Genomic DNA, 26,224 nt, shown 5'->3' with positions numbered 1-26,224 from the left:
TTAAACACAAACGTACACACGCACACACAGTGTGATAGACATGCTCATACATGTATCTACACATTGATATTTCTAAAATAAAAAAATAAAAACCCACACACTCATATACACATTTACAGCTCCAAAACATGCACTTATATACATATGCATGCAGAAACATAAATTCATTCAGGCACTACTCTTTCTGACGAACACAAAATTTTGAGACACAGGTTCTTTTGTTTGGTTTGGTTTTGTGTTGTTATCAGGAAATCTCTACAAGGAAATATTTTTCAAAAAATAACAATATAAAAAAAAAGGAAGAATTCTACAGCGATAACTTGAGTCTTATAGAAAGACTTCCAGCACTGACAATAAACATTATTTAGTATCTCTGTAAATCTCAGACTGTGTGTCCCCTAACAGAACAATAAATAGTAAAGGAGGAGGGGGGGTATCAACAAATATTACACGGCAACAATAATATCAAGAAGAACAGTGAAAACTGATACTAAACAAGTTGAGACGTATCGAGAATCTCAAACGCGTTTTTTCTAGAAGCAAAACAGAGCCTTTGGCAATGAGAAATTATTGATTGATTGATAACAAAAGAAAAGAAAGTACAGAAAAAACCAAAAAACAAAAATCTGTGTGTGTGCATGAATAGGAAGCAGTGTTACAAGAGATATTGTTGATATTAAGAATTTCACGCAGAACACTGATCCACGGCTGTTGTTAGAAAATAGAAATTTAATGAAGACGGTAATTGAGCTGAAGACGGCGAACTACAACCGAAAGAGAATTGAATAACGGCGACCAATTTGCACAAAACTACAATCTCAACTTCACAGTTATCTCGGTGCTGCCAATTTCTCTCGCTCACCGAGATGTCTTACATTTTTGTCCTCAATAGAATGTGGTAACGGTTATTTGATGTTTAAGGTTTTTAAATTACTTGGCACAAATCACTGAAATTATTTCCTCTTTAGACTTGATTACCTGTGTACGTATTTATATTCATTTTTGTCGGTTTCATGAAAGTCTGCTTGTTGCCAAGGGGCTGAAGAAATAGGTGAAAACAATATGTTTATTATGCATAAGCAACCTTGACATAATTAAGGAAAGAAACGTGGAAAGAAATTGGACTTTAATTTACTGAAAGAATGCAGAGTAATTTTCCTGTTTTGCCAGTGCTAGCTGAAGGTTTTCATATCGTATGATTGATCGTGAACGAGGCTTGGAGTGTAATTGAGCAAAATAAATTAGAAACACAGAAAGAACTGAGTAGGTGTCGGGGGATATTAGAAATAACGAAACTAATTCAATAATTTAGCACATGAGTATGAATGAGATCCATGATACAAGTACATTGAACACAATACGAAAAAAAGAATGGAGGAGGAGAGGAACGAAAACAAACGAGCATATTGCTTCCTTTCAAATTTCATGAAGGGTGGCGTGATTGATGCTGGGCAAATCACAGTAAGCTTGATTAGATGATGATTAAATTTCCACTCAGGACGTTTTATCTTTTGATATTTATATTTCAAGACAATTTCAAAAAGTTCAAATTGATTAATCTAATTAAGCTTATAAGGGCAAGCAGGAGAGAAAAACCGTCTGAGGCAGGAGTCGAATGTTTGATGTTGTTGTGTTACAGCGGAACTACAAAAGTCGTATGTGAAATATTCATCATGCTGATGTGGTGAATGTACAACAATAGAATAAAGAAATAGGTTGGGACTCAATCAATCTAGAGAAGCTGAGTGTACATGTGTGTGCGTGTGTGTGTGTGTGAAGAAGAGGGAAATAATTCAGACATGTGATGGAAACAGAGCATAAAAACTGGTTCAACATCTAAAGTATTCTTGCAATACAACAGCAAGGCTGACTTGAAGTAAATCATTGATGACCTACAAGGCATTTGTTAGAAGTGACCAGTGAGATTTGAAGGTTAATAAATGGAATCACAATTGGTTTTATACATACATATAGGCGCAGGAGTGGCTGTGTGGTAAGTAGTTTGCTTACCAACCACATGGTTCCGGGTTCAGTTCCACTGTGTGGCATCTTGGGCAAGTGTCTTCTGCTATAGCCTCGGGCCGACCAAAGCCTTGTGAGTGGATTTGGTAGACGGAAACTGGAAGAAGCCTGTCGTATATATGTATATATATATGTGTGTGTGTGTGTGTGTGTGTGTGTCTATGATTGTACCCCTAGCATTGCTTGATAACCGATGCTGGTGTGTTTACGTCGCTTAGCAGTTCGGCAAAAGCAACCGATAGAATAAGTACTGGGCTTACAAAGAATAATACAGAGACAAACACACACACACACACAACGGGCTTCTTTCAGTTTCCATCTACCAAATCTACTCACAAAGCTTTGGTTGGCCCAAGGCTATAGTAGAAGGCACCAGCCCAAAGTGCCATGCAGTGGAACTGAACACAGAACCATGTGGTTGGTAAGCAAGCTACTTACCACACACAGCCATATATATATATATATATATATATATAACATATCTATATATATATATATATATATATATATATTAATACATATATATATATATATATATATATATACATATATATATATATATATATATACATGTATATATATATATACATTGTAGCTTATGTATATACACACACACACACATAACTATTTGGAGAAAGTAGACTTTGAGAGACAATGACAAAAGCAATTAAAACAGAAAAAAAACCCACAAAAAACACAAAAAAAAAAAGACACAAAAAGTGTATTATAATTTTTTGGGTTTCTGCGAAAACTTTATTTCTCTCTCAACACAAATAACTATAAAATCGTACTTTGATAATCTATTTATGATTTTTTCGCATCTATTTCACACGCATCCACCACACACCCACCCTGACACACTAGAAGAACGGACGGGATATTTGCATAAGAATGGGGTGGGGGTGGGGCTGGAGGTAGAGGAGGGGAAAATAGGTTTCACGGCTCATTGCACCACTATTCGCAAAGCACTCAGCCGCAAAATATGAGCAGCACCAATTTACAGCTGGTCAGAGGGACGCATGAGCGGATATTAACAAACTGATACCTAGAGGACTGCATAATGGACTGTATCATAGTCAGAACTGATGTCTTTAGTAGTTAGTACCTGGAAAACTCTGGGGTATAACTCTTGCCTAGAATTACTTTATTTATGATCAATTTGCCTTTTTTTATATTTATATATATATATATATATATATATATATACATATATTTCTTTTTCGCTTTTTTTCTTATTTTTTTCCAGAAAATAAATTTCGGTGAAAGAGAAATACTTAACATAGGTACAAACATAAAAGGAGTCGTAATCTCGGAGCTAAAAATGAACAGACACTTTGTGTGTGTGTGTGTGTGTGTGTTGTGTGTGTGTGTGTGTGTGTGTGTGTGTGTGTGTGTGTTCATATATATATATATATGTGTGTGTGTATGTATGTACACACATATATATACACATGTATGTATATGTATATATATATATATATATATATTACACACACATTTGTGTATATATATTATATATATATATATATACACACACATATGTATATATATATTATACACACACATGTATGTATATATATATATATATACACACACATGTATGTATATATATATATATATATATGTATGTATGTATACATACATACACATGTATAGTTTCCTATTAAAGTGTACGGCTATGAATAATCCTTAAATAAAGAAACTCAGATTTTTTCCAAAGATTTCTGCAACCACTTTAAGACTTTTAGAATTATTGATCCGGTATTATTTGATTTTTTTTTATTGGGCAGTTTATGTTGGATTACATCATTTCTATAGTGATTAAAATCCCTGCTGTCATCTATGAGATACATTAACAGCTTCTGCACAAATTGCACTTCACATATTTATTCTACACCATATTATTATTATGTAACTTTATTTTGGGTTTTTCCTCTGTTTTGTTTGTTCGTTTTTCTCTTTTTAATATTTGAGTAAACTTGTTTATAGAGATGTTAGAACATCCAGCTCCTTTGATAAATGCTTAAATGTGTGTCAGCGTCAGCGTGTGTGTGTGTTTATGTGTGTATGTGTGTGTGTGTGCATGGGCGCACCCATCAAATCATTTGAATGTATGTGTGTATCCGTGAGTATGTGTGTCCACATACGCATTGAGATGTGTGTGTGTGTGTATCTGTGTGATGACGTGTGTAAGTGTATGTTCTTGTGTGTATGAGGTTGTGTGTCCATGTAACCACCTGAAATGTGCGTTTCCATGTGTAAGCACTGGAAACGTGTGTGCACGCGCGTGCATGTGTGTGTATGCGTGTGCATGCGTATGTACATATCCATGGAACAACCTGTATGTGTGTGCGTGTGGCCCTGTGCCAATGTAACTATTGGGAATGTTTGTGTGTATACATGTAACTATCTCTGTATATGTGTGTGCGTGTGCAAGAGAGAGCATGTGTATGTATGTGTGCACATGTGCATGAATGTGTCTGCGTGTGTATACATGTCCATGTAACCTGTGGGAATCTACATCAATGCACAGACGTTTACAGACACTCAGCAACAGCCGGGTTTTTTTGTAAATATTTTTTTCTGTTCTCTTTTTTTTTTTTTATTATTATTATTAAATATTATATACGCGGAGCCATAAAGTCTTTTGAGTAATATAAAAACTAGGGAATTGTGACATTTATGCATTTCCCCCAAAGGCATTAGCAACATAAAATGTGTTACAAATTGAAACTAAAAACTAGGTTGCAGACAGTGTTTGAGAACTTAAAAATCGCTGCACCACATGCCCACAACAGCAACAAATAATAATAATAATAATAATAATAATAATAATAATCGACATGAGCATCCCCTGTGATCATAATATCTCGGCGAAAGAGTTTGACAAGCTCAGAAAATATAAAGACCTGCTCATTGAAATTGCGGAAATGTGGCATCTGAAGGCGGTTACAATACCAGTGATCGCAGGAGCACTAGGAATGATCAAGAAGGGAACCGAAAATTATATGAGAATGATCCCTGGCTTACCATCCCTGCAAGAAGTGCAAAAGATTGTCTTAACTGGTACATCACACGTATTGAGAAGAGCATTGTCGATGTGAGAACTATTACATCGACATGAAAAAAAATGAACGAACTAGTGAGTTTAGTTTAATGGCCTACCAATGTATACTATGAGTTTCTTTGCCCTAGGAGTCAGGAAGACACTCGGCAAGAAATGGAAGCAAATTTGAAAGAAAAAGATAATAATAATAATAATAATAATAATAAACAATAATAATAATAATGGGCTCTCCTGTTGAAGATGACATATGAGTGTTCAGCTTTTGCTGAATGACCTGCCCAAATGATTTGTTTATGGTGATCAAATGCATGTGAAGTACATTAGGCTCACTTTCTCCATCAAATCGTCATTTCCTGAATAGCTACATGATGTGCCACATGTGAGGTGTCGAAATGATTGCAGAGCAATATGAGATGAAGTATCTTGCTCAAGAACACAACGAACCATGTGGTCTAGGAATTGAAATCACGATCTCACAATTGCGAGTGCAACACCCTAACCTCTAGGCTATACATCCTCACAATAATAATAATAATAATAATAATCTTTCCTTCTATAGGCACAAGGCCTAAAATTTGTGGGGAAGGGGCCAGTCGATTACATTGATCCTGTACTCAACTGGTACTTATTTTATTGATTCCGAAAGGATGAAAAGTAAAGTCAACCTTGCCGGAATTTGAATTCAGAACGTAATGAAATACCTATTTCTTTACTACCCACAAGGGGTTAAACACAGAAAGGACAAACAAGGACAGACAAACAGATTAAGTCGATTATATCAACCCCAGTGCATAACTGGTACTTATTTAATCAACCCCGAAAGGATGAAAAGCAAAGTCGACCTCGGCGGAATTTGAACTCAGAGTGTAGCGACAGGTGAAATACCACTAAGCATTTCATCTGGCATGCTAACATATCTGCCAGCTCACTGCCTTAATAATAATAATGATGATGGTAATTTGGAAATGTTACCATGTACATGTTTTGCTTTGATATAAAAGATGGGCTACAGCAAATATTCTGCTCAATACCATAGATTGGCCGGCTTGCCATTTGCTTGACCTTAACCAGTTGACCATGTCCCTTAATGGCTGATGATATATGCATCTCTGAACATGAACAGAAGTAGTGGGGGGGAGCATCATAGCCATGTGTTGATAGGGATTCTATTGGGTTTGAATAATTCACCATCAGAAATATTCTTCAGCCTTTCACAACCCTTATTCAGGAACCCTTTGAGTAGGATTGGTTACATGATTTGAAGAAAATTCCGTGTCCCACCTGCAAGGTTATGTGCCATTTATCATGATATGAGGTCACCATGTCACACACACATGGTTGTACCATTATCAGACAGGTAGTCATGATGGGTATATTGGGCTTTGTATATGAGTACCCCAGCATCACTTTGATGCAAGGTGCTGCTCTCTCACTCAGTAATAAGGATAATGGTTTCAACTTTTGGCACAAGGCCAGCAAGTTTTGAGGGAGTGGTTAAGTTGACTACATCAAACCCAGTGCTCAACTGGTACTTATTTTATTGACCCTGAAAGGAAGAGAAGCAAAGTTGACCTTGTTGGAAATTGAACATGTAGTTGGGAAGCAAAGTTCCTACCACACAGCCATGCCTGCACCTATGGTCAGTACACATTACTCTGTAAGGGGTAAAGGGCTGGTTTTCTAGTTTCTCTGATATATATATTTCTTTACTGCCCACAAGGGACTAAACATAGAGGGGACAAACAAGGACAGACAAACGGATTAAGTCGATTACATCGACCTCTGTGCTAAACTGGTACTTTATTTATCGACCCCAAAAGGATGAAAGGCAAAGTTGACCTCGGCAGAATTTGAACTCAGAACATAATGACAGACGAAATACCGCTAAGTATTTCGCCCAGCACGCTAACATTTCTGCCAGCATGCCACCTTTATATGTTTCTCTGACATATATACCCCTCCCTGGACGGGACACCAGTCCATCGCAGTGTTACTCATTTTTGCCAGCTGAGTGGACTGGAGCAACGTGAAATGAAGTGTTTTGCTCAAGAACACAATGCGTCGCCCAGTCCAGGAATAGAAACCGCAATCTTACGATTATAAGACCAACATTCCAACCATCCTAAGCCATGCACCCCCACAATATCTAATAATGATTTTTCATCATGACACAAAGGAAGGGGGATTTTTCCAATTAAATAACCACAAGACTGCCACGTAGTATTTTATTGCTCCAAGAGGTGTTTAAACTCACGAATACAGAACAACGGAATGGAATGGTGAAAAGTAATTTTAGTTTTATAGACTTGACTCTATTGTTTCCACCATTACTGTGACCTTATTTTCAATGAAATATACTGAGTATGTTGTTTCAATTAATTTTAGAAAATAATTAAGATTTGGGAGCAATTTAGTCAAATAATTAACTTTTCCATTATTAATTTGGTGTTTATAACACAACAATAGATTGATTCACATATGAAATTCTAATGAAAGGTTTTAATTTGAATATGAACACTTAATGACAAAACACGAGAATTTTATATTGAAAGGACCAGAGGCAGTCTCAAGTGGGTTAATATTAATAGGGTTATATGTAATTAAAGAACAACAACAACAAAATCCCAGTAAATTAAGGGATTGCTAGAAACGGACCTCCTAATATGTAACTGGTACTTTAACTGACATAACATGAGGATTTTATATGGGTTAATATCATGTGGGCTACATCTATCATCATCATCATTTTAACATCTGCTTTCCATGCTGGCATGGGTTAGATGGTTTGGCTGGAAGTGGTAAGTTGGAGAGTTGCACCAGGTTCTTCTGATTTGGCATGGTTTCTATGGCTGGATGCTCTGTCTAACACCATATTAAAAATTAAAAAAAAAACAATAGCAAAAGATCCAGTAAATTGAGGATTTGCTAGAAATAGACATCCTAATATGCCACTGGTACTTTTACTGACATGAGGACTTTATATGAAAGAATCAGAAGTGGTCTCAGGAAGGGTTAATATCAATAGGGTTGTTTGTGTATATATATATATATATATATACTAGTATTATGACCCGGCAACGCTGGGTTATAGTGCTAGTGCATGCATACCCAGCTGCGTGCGTGCACACATACACACAAGTACTGTCCAACTCTCTGACCAACCAATCACATACAGCTAGCTGGCATTCAATTGGCGTATCAAGTTTCCGGCATTTTGATTAAGTTTTGGATAGAAAATTCACAAAAAATTCACTTCTATTGATTTTTTAAGGGCTTTGCGGGGTGACTGGGGAAATGTAAAGATGTGCACAACCACCTTTGGATGGTTTTGAATGACCATAGAAAGTGCAAGCCCTGTAACTGAAAAATTGTGGATTTGTATATGGGACACACGCACACAGACAGACATTTTGCTGTTTATATATATAGAGATATTGGTGTCAAGAAGACCCAAAGGTGTAAGGTAATGCTGAGTAAGTGCTATGGACAGACTATAATTAAGCTCCAGGTTCAATAATGATACGAATGAGGAGTCCAATGTAGGTCGTGTATTAGCATGCATATATATAAAAATTAACAGAATGGGATAAAAAAAAAATCCGAGGTTGTGAATAGTTTTCAGAGCATTTATAAAGAGAAGGTCTTACAGCTGTTCCCGGGATATTTTATATATCCCATCATCGGAGACGGTGCGAGAAAATGTTTAAGTAAAAGTTATTATTCCTGTTAAACTGCCCAACTGTCCAACCCATGCCAGCATGGAATATGGACCTTGAAAGTGATGATGATGACATTATTTTACTGACCATGAAAGAATGAAAGCTAAAGTCGACTACATTAAACACACTACAAAATTTAGCATCATATTTCTACATTCCCAATTCATCATTTTGGGAATTGACTGAAATAAATACCGGAATTATGTTGTGGTTCTTTCCAAGAAATATTTACTTTTATAAGCAATCATGAATATGTGTGAATGCACACAAGTACACACACACACACACAAACACGTACATGCATGCATACATACATATTGTACAGTTAAATGTGACTTTTGAATGATTATGTCTTCATAACATGTCCTGTGCTTTCACTAACTGAATAGACAGATCTTTCTCAAGGACCCTCGCCCCCTTGGTTCAACAGAACATACAAAATGTGACAATCTGCATCAGCATTTACTGTAGACTTATGCAATGAAGTCAAGGACACATTCTATTATTCAGTCCAAGGACCTGAACCCACAATCTTATGACCACGAGCCAAGTGCTTCCATGTGTGTGCATGTGTGAATGTATATGCATATGTATGTGCATGTGTGTGTGTGTGTGTGTGTGTGTGTATATGCACTTTCCACATACACACACAGACATACATACATACACACATATATATATATAGAGAGAAAAGGTGGAGGGAAGGAAGAAAGGAGGGAGAGAAATCATGAACACACACATGCACACGCACACACATGTACAAAATGTGCAAGGTGTCCATGCAATGTTTGATTGTCGCTGCAATGAATTGCTAATAGTTAAATTATTACTGCGCTCCTTCTACCCCCTTCTCCCCACCCCCACCTCCCCCGCCGCCACCACTGCCTTCCTTACTTACTCTTCAAGCAGGAGAAGGTAAGTAAGTGTCTGTGACTAAGTGGGGGTATATATATTTTTTTTTTTTTTCCATTTTTTTTTTATGGCACTTCTGTTCCGCCTATCAACTTGTCTCCAGAGAAATCATGAAAATTCAATCTCAGCCAAGAAATGAAATTGGACAGAAATCATTTATTCATTCATTTATTTACTTCTTCCACCAAAGTGTGTGCAAAAAAAAAAAAAAAAAAAAAAAAAAAAATCCCAGACATTTCGAAAAAGCGTCACACAGGTCTGATTGGATGACGAATGATAAAAGGAACTTGTCTGCGGATAAGATGCACCCACCGTCACCGACTTTTTGCTCAATGTGTGCATGTGTGTGTGTGTGTATGTGTGTGTGCATGCATGTAAACATATATATGTATATATGTATGAATGTTTGTTTTTCTTGTAGATTTGCAGGTTGTATGAATCTGTCTGTCTGTCTATCTGTCTTGCTCTTTCTCTTTACAATACGTGTGTGTGTGTGAGTGTGTGTGTGTGTTTGTGTATATATATATATATATATATATATGAATAAATAAATGGAGTTTAACGCAGATGTAATCAAATATTTTTACTTTCGACACATGTTTCGAAAAATCCACTGATACTATTCAAAAGAATAAATGGTATAAACAATGCAATCTTCTCCTCAGGAAAGTGAAAAAAGCGAAACTCATCAATAAGACATTTTAGCAAGCAAAAAAAAAAAAAATATATATATATATATATATATATATATATATATATATATATACATACATACATACATGTGTGTGTGTATACATACATATACACACACACACTCGTATGAGTATGGATGTCTGTGTCTGCATGTCTGTGTATATGAATGTATATATACTTGTATTTATGAATATATGTGTGTGTATGCATGCATGTATACTTGAATTTATGAATATATGTGTGTGTGTGTGCATGTGTGTGTATGCATGCATGTATACTTGTATTTATGAATATATGTGTGTGTGTGAATGTCTGTGTGGGTGCATTTATCTTTTGCAAGTTTTTTAATTATTAAATCATATATATTATATACATATATATTATATTATATATTATATATATATATATATATATATATATATATATATATAGAGTAGAGAGAGAGAGAGGAGAGAGAGAGAGTATTGTTTCTGTATTATATTTATCTGCCTAAATATATAAATGATTAATATATAGTGCAATGTAATGGTTAGCCCGTAGTATATAGAGGTTAGTCTGTAACACAGTGGTTAGACTCTAGTATAATGGATAGCATGCGGCATAATGGTGAACCTGTAGCGTAATGAGTAACATATAATGTAATGTTGACTCACTCAGCAGATGTTTGCTTCTCATCAGGAAGAGGAAGAAGACGGGGGGGAGCCATCATTAAACTTTCCTTTTAAATGAATTGATATTCTGCTTTTATGATTATAGCTATATCACATGTTTATTATGATGTATCACATGGTCAAAATGTCAGAAAGGATGTTACAATGAAAGCTCTACCGCAACCTGGTTAGGAAAGGAAAGACGAATATAAAGCCAATTTGGAGTGGTTGTGGTGGTGGTGGTGGTGGTGGTGTGATGATGATATATGTGTGTGTACTATCAGTTCCTTAGACAAGTAAGGGAGCGGGGGCAGCGCTAATAACCTTTGCAGGTCCCCCAAAGGCTAGTGAGGTTAGTTCAGTTGATGTTTATTTTGAAATTTCCAAGGCTGATATCTCCAACAGAATGCTGATAGGGAAACCAAGGTGTCTCTCCAGGCTGAACTGCAATTTTTCCGCACTGAGAGGTCACAGCTTTCTTATTATGGATATTTTTATTAAAAGGTTGCAGGAAAGTATCGCAAGATAGATTTATGAAGTTGTGGCAACCAGCAGGAAACTTAGGGGACAGATCAAGAATAAGATGGTGGATAATATTCACAGTCGCACACTCAACAATTCAGTTAAAAGGTGTTATGACTGTTGCTTTTGATAGAACCCCATGGAGAAGACCCTTAAGACTCTACCTCCTGATCCTTCCAGGAATGGTTGGTAGAGAAAATGGATGGATCAAAGGAAAATGCTGATACTTAGAGTGGGGAAGGGTGCAATAGCCTAACGTAGGATTAAATGACCGAGGAAAGTGTTTTTGCCTGTAGTTGGGACAGTGGTAGGGCAGTAGAGTTTCAGTGGGTGTGGTATGTAGTTGATGTAGATGTTGATGTTGAATGAGCGGAGAAGTCCGTAGTGGGAGAAATCCGCAATGTGGTCCTTTGCTATTCGTAAGACCCGCAGAAGAGAAAGTAGGTCAACCCCCGACACCGAGAGCATCGAAGGATGGATGAATGCGCATCCAGGCTCAGCAGTTGCATAGGAAGTCGAGGACAAGAAACAGGAAGGAAAAGTGAGAGAAAGTTGGAGCAAAAGAGTACAACAGGGGTCGCCACCACCCTCTGCCGGAGCCTCGTGGAGCTTTTTAGGTGTTTTCGCTCAATAAACACACACAATCCCAGTCTGTTAATCGAAACTGTGATCCTCTGACCGCGAGTCCGCTGCCCTAACCACTGGGCCATTGCGCCTCCACTGATGTAGCTGCTGTTGTAGTAGTGATAGAAAAGGAGAAACAACATGCTTGTTGGTTGTAGTGCATTGATAAGCGAATATTTATCAACTGGTGTACTGACCTTCATTGGTAGGGTGGGATGTGGCCTAAGATGCTTCTATACTGAACCACACCCGCACTGTCTCAGATATGTGAGCATTAATCATTCCAATAGGTGAAGCGATGTAGCTTTAGAAAGCCAAGCACTTCAATTTGACCCGGGACATTTTCTGGTCCTATCTAATCTAATCTTCTGACCTAATCTTTGAGATGCAAGTTTGACAATTTTGCAGACATGGGATCAGAGTGAGAGATTATTAGAGATTGCTGTAGTGCTTTTGAAGGAGACTAAGTTGTCATGGCCTATTTAAGAGATGTTCTGAAGGTTTTCACTCTTGGAAATTGTACAGCTCTGGAATAAAAAGACTTGGCTTCATATGGATAACTACGGATACCTGAGTACATGCCCGACTAATTTTCTATTTTCACTAAACTTTCAAATATTCCTCCTTCTACATCAATTCATTTCAGTATATGGAAGGTACACAACAGTATCTCTCATTCTCAAGAGGAACAATTTCTCCTTGACATTCTTCCATAACATTTCAATAAAGGCAAATTTGTTGCTTTTAATTGTGTGTGGTGACAAGATTCTAGCTAAGTTAGTTGACTATGAACTTCCCTCAACTTTCATTTTGGCCATAAGTTTCCTAACAGAATACACCATTATAGACTGAAACCTGGTGTGTGTTACAGACTTCTATTTCAGTAGGGAATGGTACCTGGATGGCAGAACTATTCCAATACAGAAAGGTGTGGAAACTGCACTGCAACAGACTGCAATATTCCAGAGTGAAGTGGAACCTTGAGTACAGTAGTCTGCTCAATTACAGAGTAGAGAGAAGCTTTGAGTGCAACAGACTACTTCATTTCAGAGTGAAGAGAAGCATAAAGTCCAACATATCTACACACACACACACACACACACACACATACATACATACACACACACAAATATATTTTTATCATATCAATTTCATAAAACCCACACACATGTAAGCATAGGTGTTATGAAGGTATAGTAGTATTTTTATATATGTTCAGAGTACAGAGTGTACTTGAGGACCGTTATCAGTGAATTACTCTTTTCAAATCAAAAGCTTTTTAAGATTTTTGTCAGACCCCCCCACAGCAGATAAAATACTAACACATGAAGTGCAAAGATATGCAGTGATTGTTGCTATATGTGTGAAACACAGAAATTTAAAAATTGCCAACTTTCTAAAATTTGCAAGGTCTTTTGTACACAAAATTTGGATAGAATTGGAAGCCTCTGGCAAAAATGTTTCAACTGTATCAAAGAGAAAAAACTTTCTAAACATTCAAACATTATAAGAACACCACAATTCATCCAACAAGTTCAAATCATTATCAATGACAATGCTGGAAATTCAAAGATGACCATCATTGTGTCGGAGTAGACTATCAGAACTGTGGTGTACTAGAATATTTAATACAAGAACTAAGGAGAGGCCAATTCATGAGTGCAAATATTGAAAAACCTTTACATCCTCGTTACTTAGTGGTTCGGCAAAAGAGACCGATAGAATAAGTACTGGGCTTACAAAAGAATAAGTCCCGGGGTCGAGTTGCTCGATTAAAGGCGGTGCTCCAGCATGGCCGCAGTCAAATGACTGAAACAAGTAAAAGAGTAAACAGAGAGTATCAGTGCTAAGCAGTTACTTAACAAGGTTAAGAACATTTCATGAACATGACTTGGTTGCGAAAAACTTCAAGCAAGACCAAAAGTCTGACAGGGAGAAATGACAGATGGTCAAGTGCAGATAGTTCTGATTTTCCCAGGCTGATGGACACTAAGTTTCCAGCAACTGTGATGGTTTTAGGAGTGGTGAGTAATGAAGGTAATGCCATGCCATGTCACATCTTTCCACAAGGTCTTAGAATTAGTGCTGCTTAGACCACAGGGTCTTAGAATTAATGCTGTTTAGAACACAGGGTTTTAGAATTAGTGCTGCTTAGGCCACAGGGTCTTAGAATTAATGTTGAGAAACTGAAGACAGTTGCTAAACCCGGGCTGGATGGAGTACACAGTGGAAGGCCATACAGGTTTCAACAAGGCTCAGCACTTTTTCACAAAGCTCGTGTAACCCAAGAATGAATGTCAGGCAATTTTCATGATCCTCTAATACCAAACTTGTCAAATTTAAATCCCATTGACTACTACATTTGGGGCACTATTGAACAGAAGAGTAATCAATATCCTCATAAAACCATAGCTTTACCAAAGGCCACCATTATTCAGGTGATGTCTGAAACGAATAAGGACTATTTAATGCAGACATATCATTGATTCCAGTCCTATACTAAAGCAGTCATCAAAGCTGAAGTTGGATTCATAGACTAATCTTATAGAAAAGCTTATTAAGAACATTTGCACAAATCTTCATTAAAATAGCTTTTTTTTTTTTTACAAGATTTGAATTGTTTTATTAAATTATTAAATATGTCCTCAAATACCTCCAACACTTTGTATATTAATTAATTTTTGACTCTGAGTCATGACGTGTAAAGCGAACATGTACGCAATAAAATTACTATAACAGAGTTACTGAATTTTCTTTGCTTTGAGTATAGAGTTTATTTGTACGTAGAGACACTTGCAAGTACATCAAGACTATCTGTCTGTTTGTCTATCTTAGCTATCAGTTATGTGTGTGTGTGTATATATGTTTATGTTTATATAATATGATTATATGTGCATGTGTACATAAACACATGTAAAACATTGAGAGAGAGAGAGAGAGGGAGAGAGAGAGAATGGGAGATAGAAGAGAGATGGAGAGAGAGAGAGAATGGGAGATAGAGGAGAGAGGGAGAGAGAGATGGGGGAGAAATACATGTTCTTAATTTGTTCATAGCTTTTGTAACTAGTTTGTTTAGTCAGAAATAATAGAAGTACTACAGACATAAAAGGTGGGACTCATTTTACATTTTTCGACTGAAGAACGCACATACATTCAGAGGAGGGAAAGCGTGAGAGGGGGGAGGGAAAGACTTTGTCTTTGTTATTATGTTGAATATTCAATTCTTTGGCAATGAGAATATAAATTTACAGATTTGCTGATTGTAAGTTTGACAAAAGAAACTACAAATGTTTAATAGAGTTCACAACTTTTCTTTCCAATCAGAAAAAGCAATTTCCTTTCGAATCCATTTCCAATTTCTAAAAGTATTGATGATAGCAAAAACTACTTTTCGATATAACAGAAAGCAACTAAAACTCTAAAGAACAACAAAATGTTTTGACATTTTAAAATTCCAGTAATTTTCTAAATATTTATTATATTGTTGTTGAATAAACAACTAATGTTATGAATCATATCAACTACCAGCTTAACTCAGCGGAGAACAATTTTCTACCAATTTGAGAAGACCTGTCTGGCCAAATGAAACTGTAGTCAAGGGCGATGGCGGTGTCCTGTAACAGGCACATGTGCCAGTGACACGTAAAAAGTATACTTCCAACATTGGGCTTCATTGAGGTGATAAGTGACTGAGACTTTTGGTGATATGTCATGCTTGAGAAAACTTGTCAAGCCAGGTAAAATTATAGTTGTGGCTAATGACAATGTCGCAAAACTGGCACCTGTGCTGGTGGCACATAAAAAGCACCCATTACACTCTTGGAGTGGCTGGCATTAGGAAGGGTATCCAAAGCCAAATCAGACTGGAACCTGGTGCAACTCTCTGGTTTGCCAGCTGTTGTCAAACTGTCCAACCCATGCCAGCATGGAAAGCAGATGCTAAATAATGATGATGTTGATGATGATGATGATGACCTGAAATGGTACCTGACTGGTAGATTAGTCCCTTCTACTAGAACAAATCATTTGCCCTGAACCTCAAAAATGTGATTATAGAACAACCGATGCCCAAAACTGGGCAAGATGGCGAGATGGTGTGAGGGTGGTTGCTATGGCATCGAGGTATATATATATATATATATAATATATATATATATATATATATACACACACACACCCACATATATATATATATATATATATAGATATATATATATATATATATATATATATGTATGTATATATATATATATATGTATATATGTATGTATATATATATATATTATATATATATATATATATACAAGTCTTACTTGTTGTTTTCAGCTTAGACTACATGGAGGCTGAAATTTTATTAGTGTATCTAATGTTTAGTTTTCCTATTTTCGTAACTCACGTCAACATAAGAGTTGATGGAATATATGATAGAATGATAGAATGCAATCACAGTGACATTACCTTCCCAGGCAAAAATAAAAACTCATCAAACATTACCTGCTGAAGCATAAACACTTCTCATCTCTGGTAAACTTTTAGAACTACCTTGTTAAATTAGAGGGAAATTAATTAATAGAAATTTAAACAAGACCTCAAATATCCGTCATTCCTAGGATTAACCAAATATTTTATGGCGACCATTCAATGAGAAATATCACATTACACAGAATATGATTTAAAGGTGATTTTATATACTTAACAATGCCCAGAAGTTCAAAACAAGTCATTAACCGCATCAGACGAGTTTAGCTCTTCTGTAGAAAGTAAGCTCATTCAACAAACTGTGATATATCACCACATCTTGACTTTGGTTAATCTCAGACGTGAAAGGAGAAATTTCATCTTATAGTGTTTTCTTCTACATCACCACTACCCAAAAAAAGAAAATGTGTATTTATGGGCCTTTCTGTATACTTGACGGCAGGTTGGATGACAAGTCATTCTGTAAGGGCTTTTGTTTCCCAAATAGATAAAGTACTGCAGCAAAGCAATCTTGAGCTATAAATAACTCTAAGTTATCTCGAGGTATTTTGTATTTTGGTGTCAGTATTTTCACAAAGATAAAAAATTTTTAGCAATTTATACCTGCTCTCTTCTGCATGCACATTCCAATGCAAGTTGTTGAATCAATGTTTTAGTGCAGGAGATTTTTACGCAACACCAATAGAGTTACCGATTCGGTAGGCTTGAGAAGAAAGCTAGGTGTGATAAGCTTGTCATTATAAGGAACTCGGTTACACCTGGGAGATATTTTATGTAACTAAACATTGCTGTCACCGAAGCTGACTTGGAAAATATATGGGGATAGATACGACCAATATTTCGAACAACAGGAATAAAAGCTAAACTGAAAATAACAACTGCCGCTGCTGCCGCCACCACCACTACCACCATCACCATCATCATTTAACGTCCATCTTTCATGCTGGCATGGGTTGGATGGTTAGAGCTGGTGAGTCAGAATTCTGCACCTACCTCTAATGTCTGCTTTGGCATGGTTTCTACAGCTGAATGCCCTTCCTAATGCCAATCCCTTTGCAGAGTGCATTGGGTGCTTTTTACGCGGCACCAGCACCTGTGAGGTCACCAAGGAGCTTGCAAGATGAGACCCTTCAACGGAATGGAGAGAAGACAGCATCATCATCATCTTTTAATGTCTGCTTTCCATGCTGGCATGGGTTGGACAGGTATTGAGGAAATTGGGTTTGTGGTTTTTTGTCAAGTGATGAGAGGTTAGAGTATGACAAAGAGATAGAGACAGGTGTCTTGCAGTAGAGAAGGTACATGGCTACCCCTATACAGAGAGAGACAGAGAGAGGGAGGGAGGAAGAGAGAAGATGTCAGGGCACATCCTCAGGTTATGCAGTGGAGGGGTATATAAGTGAGATAAGGGCAGCGAGCTGGCAGAATCGTTAGCATGCCAGGCGAAATGCGTAGCCGTATTTCATCTGCCAACGTTCTGAGTTCAAATTCTGCTGAGGTCAACTTTGTCTTTCATCCTTTCGGGGTCGATTAAATAAGTACCAGTTATGCACTGGGGTCGATATAATCAACTCAATCCGTTTGTCTGTCCTTGTTTGTCCTCTCTGTGTTTAGCCCCTTGTGGGTAGTAAAGAAATAGATATTGAGGAAATAGGGTTTGTGGTTTTGTGTCAAGTGATGAGAGTTTAGAGTATGACAGAGGGATAGAGACAAGTGTCTTGCAGTAGAGGAGGTACATGGCCGCCCCTATACGGAGAGAGACAGAGAGAGAGAGGGAGGTGCATGGCCACCCCTATGAGGATAGAGACAGAAAGAGGGAGGGAGGGAGAGAGAAGATGTCAGGGCACATCCTCAGGTTATGCAGTGGAGGGGGTATATAAGTGAGATGGCATAGGGGGAGGGGTTGGATAAGGTGAGTGGACAATAAAACAATATGGCGCAAAGAGAAGAGAAAAAATAGTTATTGCTGCCATTTGCCAATCAATGAAAATGACCTCAGATTTGTAAAATTTACCACTTCTAGACTAAAGAACGACAACATAAGTTATTCCATTTGTAAACACTTAAGAGGTCTCAATGTTTCAGCTAATCCTATCTGAAATGCTTCTTGCAGAAAACATCAGCCATAACAACATTTTGTGTTTAATGGAACATAAATATTTATAACAATGAATGAGACATTCTGCAATGTTTTAGCCGCAGACAAGTTGCTCTAATTAATGACAATGAGTTAGTTCCGAGGTAAAGTGCTGCTGAAAATAAAGCCAGCACTAAGTGCTGGCTGTTGGCCATAATAAAATTATGTCGATCTAGATGAAGGCCACACTCGCTATGCAGAGAGCTACATTACTTGAAGAGCTTGAAGTCGCCTAAATTGGCTTTTTACTTTCCTTATTCAATTTAAAAGCATTTAGAGATGTAATCTGGAGTTGTGTAGATTTAATACTTGTTAAAAAGATAAATTTTTATATCATTTACTATGTCACACACAATACTATTAGACATATGTAATGTATGTTGAATATGCTTAGAGATAAGACAAGTAGCTAATGGTTTAAACGCGGTAAACTTGATAAAATTATGTTGCAATTATTTGAATTGCAAAGAAAATCAAAGTACAATGATTTAAACAATGCTGCTAGGTGTAAGGACAGGTTTTATCGCCTCTACTGAACACACCCACAATCAATACTTCACTTGAAATATACTGTAACTGCCTTACAAAGATATGTTTAACTCTGTAGGGATCTAAGAGAAAAATAGGGATGCAGAGGGAGAACGATTATATATATATATATATATATGTAATAGGTGCAGGTGTGGCTGTGTGGTAAGAAGCTTGTTTCCCCAACACATGGTTCTGGGTTCAGTCCCACTGCATGGCACCTTAGGAAAGCATCTTCTACTATAGCCTTGTGAGTGGTTTTGATAAATGGAAACTGAAAGAAGCCCATTGAATATATATATATGTGTGTGTGTGTGTGTGGGTGTGTCTTTGTGTCTGTATTTGTACCCCCACCACCACTTGATAACTAGTGTTGGTGCATTCACATCCCGTAACTTAGCAGTTCAGCATAAGAGACCAATAGAATAAGTACCAGGCTTAAAAAATAAGCTCTGGAGTTGAGCCATTTGATTAAAAATTCAAGGTGATGCCCAAGCATGGATGCAGTCTAATGACTGAAACAATAATATATATAATATTTATATATATATATATATATTATATAAAATATTTGAGACAAAACCACTATTTTGCAAAACAAACAAGGAAAGACTTAATCAATACATAAAATTAATAAATAGTCAAAAAAAAAACCGCCACTACAATGTTCTTGTCTTGATCGACAATCTTCAGGTGGACTTCCAATCTAAAAAATCAAAATTTAAAATATAAAAATAATACTTTAAATTAAATAATTAAGTATATAAATGAAAAAATATAAGTATATAATCCATATATAAACCTATATATAATCCATATCGAAAATATAGACTAATTACCACGAATTCCCTAAAAAAACCATGATAAAACACAAACTCTAAAAACATATAACGATAAAATCTCCCTTTGCTAAACTCTATAACAAACCTATAAAGTAAACCCCCTAACCTAAACATTCACACACAAATACACACACGTAAACCACAGACTCACGACTATACACATACCTAACTAACTTATAAACCTCAATATACACACAAAACCCACTCCCTCCCCACACAGACAAATTAACACATACATCCCAAACCTATAGGTAAACAGTAAAAATAATTACAGACATGGACAGAACAGAAACACCACAGAGACGACACAAGAAACCACAGGACGGGACATTCGAAGCCCTCAGTCATCAGTCAAGAACCAGATCATCTTAGCAATTTCGGACTTATTAATCTTGAGATTGCTCCGATATGGCCAGCCAGCCAAGGGAAATCTAAGCCAAGCGCATTAGATCCCCTGGAAGAAAGCTTCGAATGTATACAACGCGAGGACGAAAACGAACGAAGTAAGTACATAAACAAAAATACAGAATACGTGACACAATAAGAATACAAAACGTTAAAAACAATAACGGTAAAAATAAAAAAAATAAAAAATAAAAATAAACAACAAAACAAAACCAGGACGTTGGAAAGGGTCTTTCGACAGGACGAGTTAAGTATGGGGCTGGCTGTGAAGTTGTGCCTAATGGCCACGGGGAGACGAACAAATACGTGTTGCTTCTGCGGCTGCTGAAAACGAAAAGAGCGGTCAACGGCGGCTAGCTGTCACGTGAGAACAGAAGACAGGGAGGAGAAAGGGACAGATGAGAAAGAGAGAGAAGGTGGACGAGGGAGGAGAGAGAAAGAGACAGATCGAGGGGGCTGGAGGTGAGAGAGATAGAGAAACGTAGAGGGGGGGGGAGACGGATGGAGAGGAAGAAAGGAAGGGGAATAAGGGAGGAGAGAGAGAGAGAAAAAGAGACAGATTAAGAGTCGTATCAATGCTAGAGAAAAAATATACTTATCGTATAAGGTCAATTGTATATATATATATATATATATATATATATATAGAGAGAGAGAGAGAGGGGGGGAGAATTCACAAAAAAAACAACAACAAAAAATGAAGACAGGTGGTGTAGACAACAAACAGATGTATTGGTTTAATGTTCGAGAAGTGAAAAAGTCTTTAACATTTTGAGCCTACGCTCTTCCACAGAAAGGAACACAGAGAGAAACAAGGAGAGAAAATAAAGAATGTGTAGTGGCTAGCAGTCTATCATGGCAAATATATATATATATAGTTTACAGTTTCATTACATGTAAGATCAACAAAAAAAGTACTCCATCTAATGAGAGATAATTATCGTTTAATATACACAATTTACAAAAGAGCTACTAATAGCGTCATGCTTTAGTGATAGAGTAAGTTGCTAATGTATATTATAACAACATACCATTTATCTCCAAGTAATCTTTCTAGCCCAGTGCATATCAATATGCACTGAGCCTGAAAGATTGCTTAAAGATAACAATTTTTAATATGAGGGAATGGAAAAGGAGACACTAAGAATGATGAAGTGGAGGCACATGGCCTAGTGGTTAGAGCAGCGGACTTGCAGTCGAGGGATCGTGGGTTCGAATCTCAGACCGGGCGATGTGTGTGTGTTTATGAATGAAACACCTAAGTTCCATGCGATTCCGGCAGAAGGTAATGGTGAACTTCTGCTGACTCTTTCCCCACAACTTACTCTCATTCTTTCCTCCTGCATCATGCATTTCACCTGCGACGGACCTGTGTCCCGTCCAGGTGGGGAACCTATACACCAAGGAAACCGAGAAACTGGCCCTTATGAGCCAGGCATGGCTCGAGAAAGAACAAACAAGAATGATGAGAGGAAGGTGAACAGTGGATGTAGTTAGTTGCTTTGGATGGGAGTGGCACAACTTGCTTACTAATACTAATAAATGAAGTGAATTAGAATCAGTGCATGTGTTCATTATTGGCATAAAGACCTTCCTGAGAAATAATTTCCAAAGTATGACTGAGAGATTAACCTTTATTTTTTTCCCCGCCTAATAATATTTAACAGTTTTTTCAATGAGAGTTCTCTGAAACACCTTAGCCAGAGGTGGGGGCACTGACCTAATTTTTGTTTTGGGTTGGCTGTGTGGTAAGAAGGTTCCTTCTCAATCACATCGTTTCAGGTTCAGTCACGGTTTGTGAAACTTTTGATAAGTGTCTTCAACTATAGCCCCAGGCAACCCAAAGCCTTGTGAATGGATTTGGTAGACAGAAACTGAAAGGTATCTGTCATATGTGTGTGTGTGTGTGTGTGTGTGTGTGTGTGTGTGTGTGTGTGTGTGTGTGTGTGTGTGTGTGTGTGTGTGTGTATGTCTGTGCCTGTGTGTGTTCCACTGTCTCATTTGCTTGATATCACGTGATAGTTCTGAGTGTCACCATCATGCAAGCATTGACCTCTGTTTCCAATCTTCCAAGATGTCTGGTCATGGAAAAATATTACCTTACTTGGAAATAGGTAGCAGTTGGCAACAGGAAGAGCAGCTAGCCATAAAGAAAAAAAAAGAACTACCTCAACAAATTCTGTTTAATACACGTGAGCATAGAAAAGAGAATGTTAAATGCAGATGATGATGATGATGATGATTATGTTGAATATAAATAAGTTGATATTTTCTTGAAATGTTGCATGGCAAAAAGGTTGATATTTTATAAGTGGAAAAATTCCTAGGAGCTGTTGGCAGCATTCCAAGATGTCTTGGAATGCTGTTTGAAAAGTCAGAAAAATTTAAAGCCACCAATATTTCATATTTCATGTATGAATGCAAGTAAAGCCACAACAAAAGAAGGTGCGGAGCTGAAGGAGACGCTTTATGGAATCTAGTCTGGTGCATCGCATTAGTGCTTGCAAAGTCTGCTTTTAATGGTTTTTATAAGATCAATAAAACAAACAGTAAAGTTTTTTTTTTTTACTTGTTTCGGTCATTTGACTGCGGCCATGCTGGAGCATCGCCTTTAATCGAGCAACTCGACCCCGGGACTTATTCTTTTGTAAGCCCAGTACTTATTCTATCGGTCTCTTTTGCCGAACCACTAAGTAATGGGGACATAAACGCATCAGCATCGGTTGTCAAGCAAATACAGACATACGAACACACACACGCATATATATATATATATATACATATATACGATGGGCTTCTTTCAGTTTCCATCTACCAAATCCACTCACAAGGCTTTGGTCAGCCCGAGGCTATAGTAGAAGACACTTGCCCAAGGTGCCACGCAATGGGACTGACCCGGAACCATGCGGTTGGTAAACAAGCTACTTACCACACAGCCACTCCTGCGCCTATTGTTTAGTATTCTGAAATGTATTGAATCCATTGATCCTAAACTCCATGCACTAAACAAGGCCTATACCTGAAGTAGTGTAGGAAGTCAGTGGTTCAAAATCTGGTGGGTGAACGAAAAGTGATGCAAGTGGAGTGCACAGTGAAAAGTGAACCATGCTCAAATGTTTCTTAGTTAAAAACAATATTTTGCAGATAGAGCGAAAGGTTTGTTTATGATTCGGAGACAATAAACTGATTATTGAAAAACGCTAGCTTCTGTTTTTTTTTTCTTTTTGATTTGAAAAAAACCCAAAAAAAACTAAAACAAAAAAAAACAGAAAGAGTTAGCAAGAAGATTGAATATTTTTATGACAAAAAATTTTTCTTGCTGTGCAAGAACAAAACTCATTTAACAGATTATATATGTACAGGTGCGTGTGTGGTGTGTGTGTGTGTGTGTGTGTGTGTGTGTGTGTGTGTGTGTGTATATATATGAATATATGTGTGTGTGTGTGTTCTCAGTTTAAAATTTAGTGTTCTTTTGATAAAGACAGGAATATATTTAAGGTAAGATGTCATAAAAACAGTTCGCATAAAACATTCAGTTACCTGAACATTTTTTTTTATATATATATATATATAATTATCTTACTTTTTTTTTTTTTTTTAATAATGTTTTCAGTTTTATTTTTCACCCATTTTCTCCAGAGATGTTCAATTCTAAAGAATTCAGTTGTGATAAGGTGGGAGGTTGGTATTTTTTTTTTTTTCCTTTTTTTGTTGTAGTTGTTTTAATTTTTTTTTTCCTTTTCATTCTTACAACCAATAATAGTTCCAGTAAAGGATCATTAATTTTCATCTTATTCCTAATCTCAAGAACCCAAAGAGATACAAAAGTTATGATCATATTCCTATATATATTTTCAGCTTTTTTTCTTTTATACCTTTCTGTGTATGCAACATACAGTTGAAGGAGAAAAAAATGCTAAGTTGAAACTTAGTATTAATGGTTGGACAATATATATTACATACGCTAGATATGTGTGTTTATAATATATATATATTATTCATGTGTATAGTATATGTATCTATATTATATATGCACACATTATACATATATAATATAAATATATTATAATACACACACACACACACATATTATATATATGTGTGTGTGTGTGCGTGTATGTGTGTATGTATTTTATATATATATAATACACACATATATTATGTATGTGTATATGTGTGAGTATATATATATATATATATAAGTGTATATATATGTATGTATATATATATATAAGTGTGTATATATATAAATGTATATATATATATATATGTATGTGTGTATATATATGTATGTATGTGTGTGTATATATATATATATACACACACACACACACACAAAATATATAAAAATACAACTGGTGAGAAATAAATTTGGTTTACATATTTTATTTTTTTGCCAACAATTTTTCTGTTTGTTTCGTTTCTGTTATATTTCATTTTTTGTTAATTATGAACCACAATCTTCATGAAGCAGATTGCTTCAAGGGAACAGATAATCAAGGCATGGAACACTGGAGTTGAAATAAGGTAGTGTTACAAAATAGTCAAATCTTATTAGAATTGCTGTTATTTGCTTGAAACGCATTCAACTTGAACAGGCACTCACTCACTCACTCACACACACATTCACTCACCCACACAGCGAGAAAGAGAGAGAGAGAGACAGACAGACAGAGAGAGTGTATGGTAATACAGTTGTCTATTGTAATATTTCACAGCCATTGTAAGTATCTATATACTACATTCCTTAAGCAAATCACATTGTCTCATATATAGATGTATACATAAGTGTGTGTACGTGTGTGAGTGAGAGAATATACACAGGGTGCGATGGGTAAATTGTCGACAGTTTATATTTTTAATTTCGTGCATGGTCAGAATTGTAGGGTCAGTTGGGCACCGTCTGAGAAAAACAGTACCATGACGTGATTCACTCTGCCAGAATTTGGAGATGACATGCTGTACTGCTTGGCATCTGTGCTGCAAAGCTCCAATACGAACATTTCAGAATATCTGGATGCCAATCTAAAGACAGCGCAGAGGATTCAGAAAGAGTAGGAGGTGTATAATGGTGATTATGAAAGTACGGCAGCTCAGAAAACTCACTCTGATCATTCTCATAAAAAAAGAACTCCTGAATTTGTTGGTGAGATCCAGGCCAAGATTGACAAGAATCCTTCCAAGTCAGTCAGGTCCATCAGCGGGACATGAGTGTGTTTGAATTTCTTATCAGGCAGGTAGTGCATGAAGACATTCGGTATTCCTCATACAAGATGAGAGACAGGGCCAATTTTTATCTCAAGCCATCAAGGTCAAGAGGAAATATCACACTACTAAGCTTTTAAACAAACTCAAGCATCCCCTCCGACTGAACATGCTTTGGTTTTTCACAGAGAAGAAAATTTTCTGCTTGGATCAGATGGTGAACACACAGAGGTTGTGAATAATGTTTGTTCTGAGTTAGATGCTTTTTGTAAGTAATCAGATTCTTTGCTGTCACAAAGTAGATTTTTGCAGTTACTGCTCAAGACAGATAATTCCATCTGAACAAATTGATTTGGTCAAGATGGAATAATCCTCATATTCTGAGTTCAAATACCACCAAGGTCAACTTTACTTTCATC

At 36.6% G+C, this 26,224-nt stretch overlaps 1 long non-coding RNA gene across 1 annotated transcript; it reads left to right on the top strand.

Annotated features, from left to right (window-relative positions):
* On the top strand, positions 1 to 21,590 carry LOC118767758. Its single transcript, XR_005003668.1, has 4 exons — positions 1 to 12; positions 8,798 to 8,802; positions 15,310 to 15,318; positions 21,502 to 21,590. It is a non-coding gene; the product is annotated as an uncharacterized LOC118767758 (long non-coding RNA).
* The last annotated feature ends 4,634 nt before the right edge of the window (positions 21,591 to 26,224 follow it).

The sequence above is a fragment of the Octopus sinensis genome, linkage group LG24 (assembly GCF_006345805.1).
Source record: "Octopus sinensis linkage group LG24, ASM634580v1, whole genome shotgun sequence".
Taxonomy (NCBI): Eukaryota; Metazoa; Mollusca; class Cephalopoda; order Octopoda; family Octopodidae; genus Octopus; species Octopus sinensis.
This window is presented reverse-complemented; position numbering and strand designations above follow the sequence as displayed.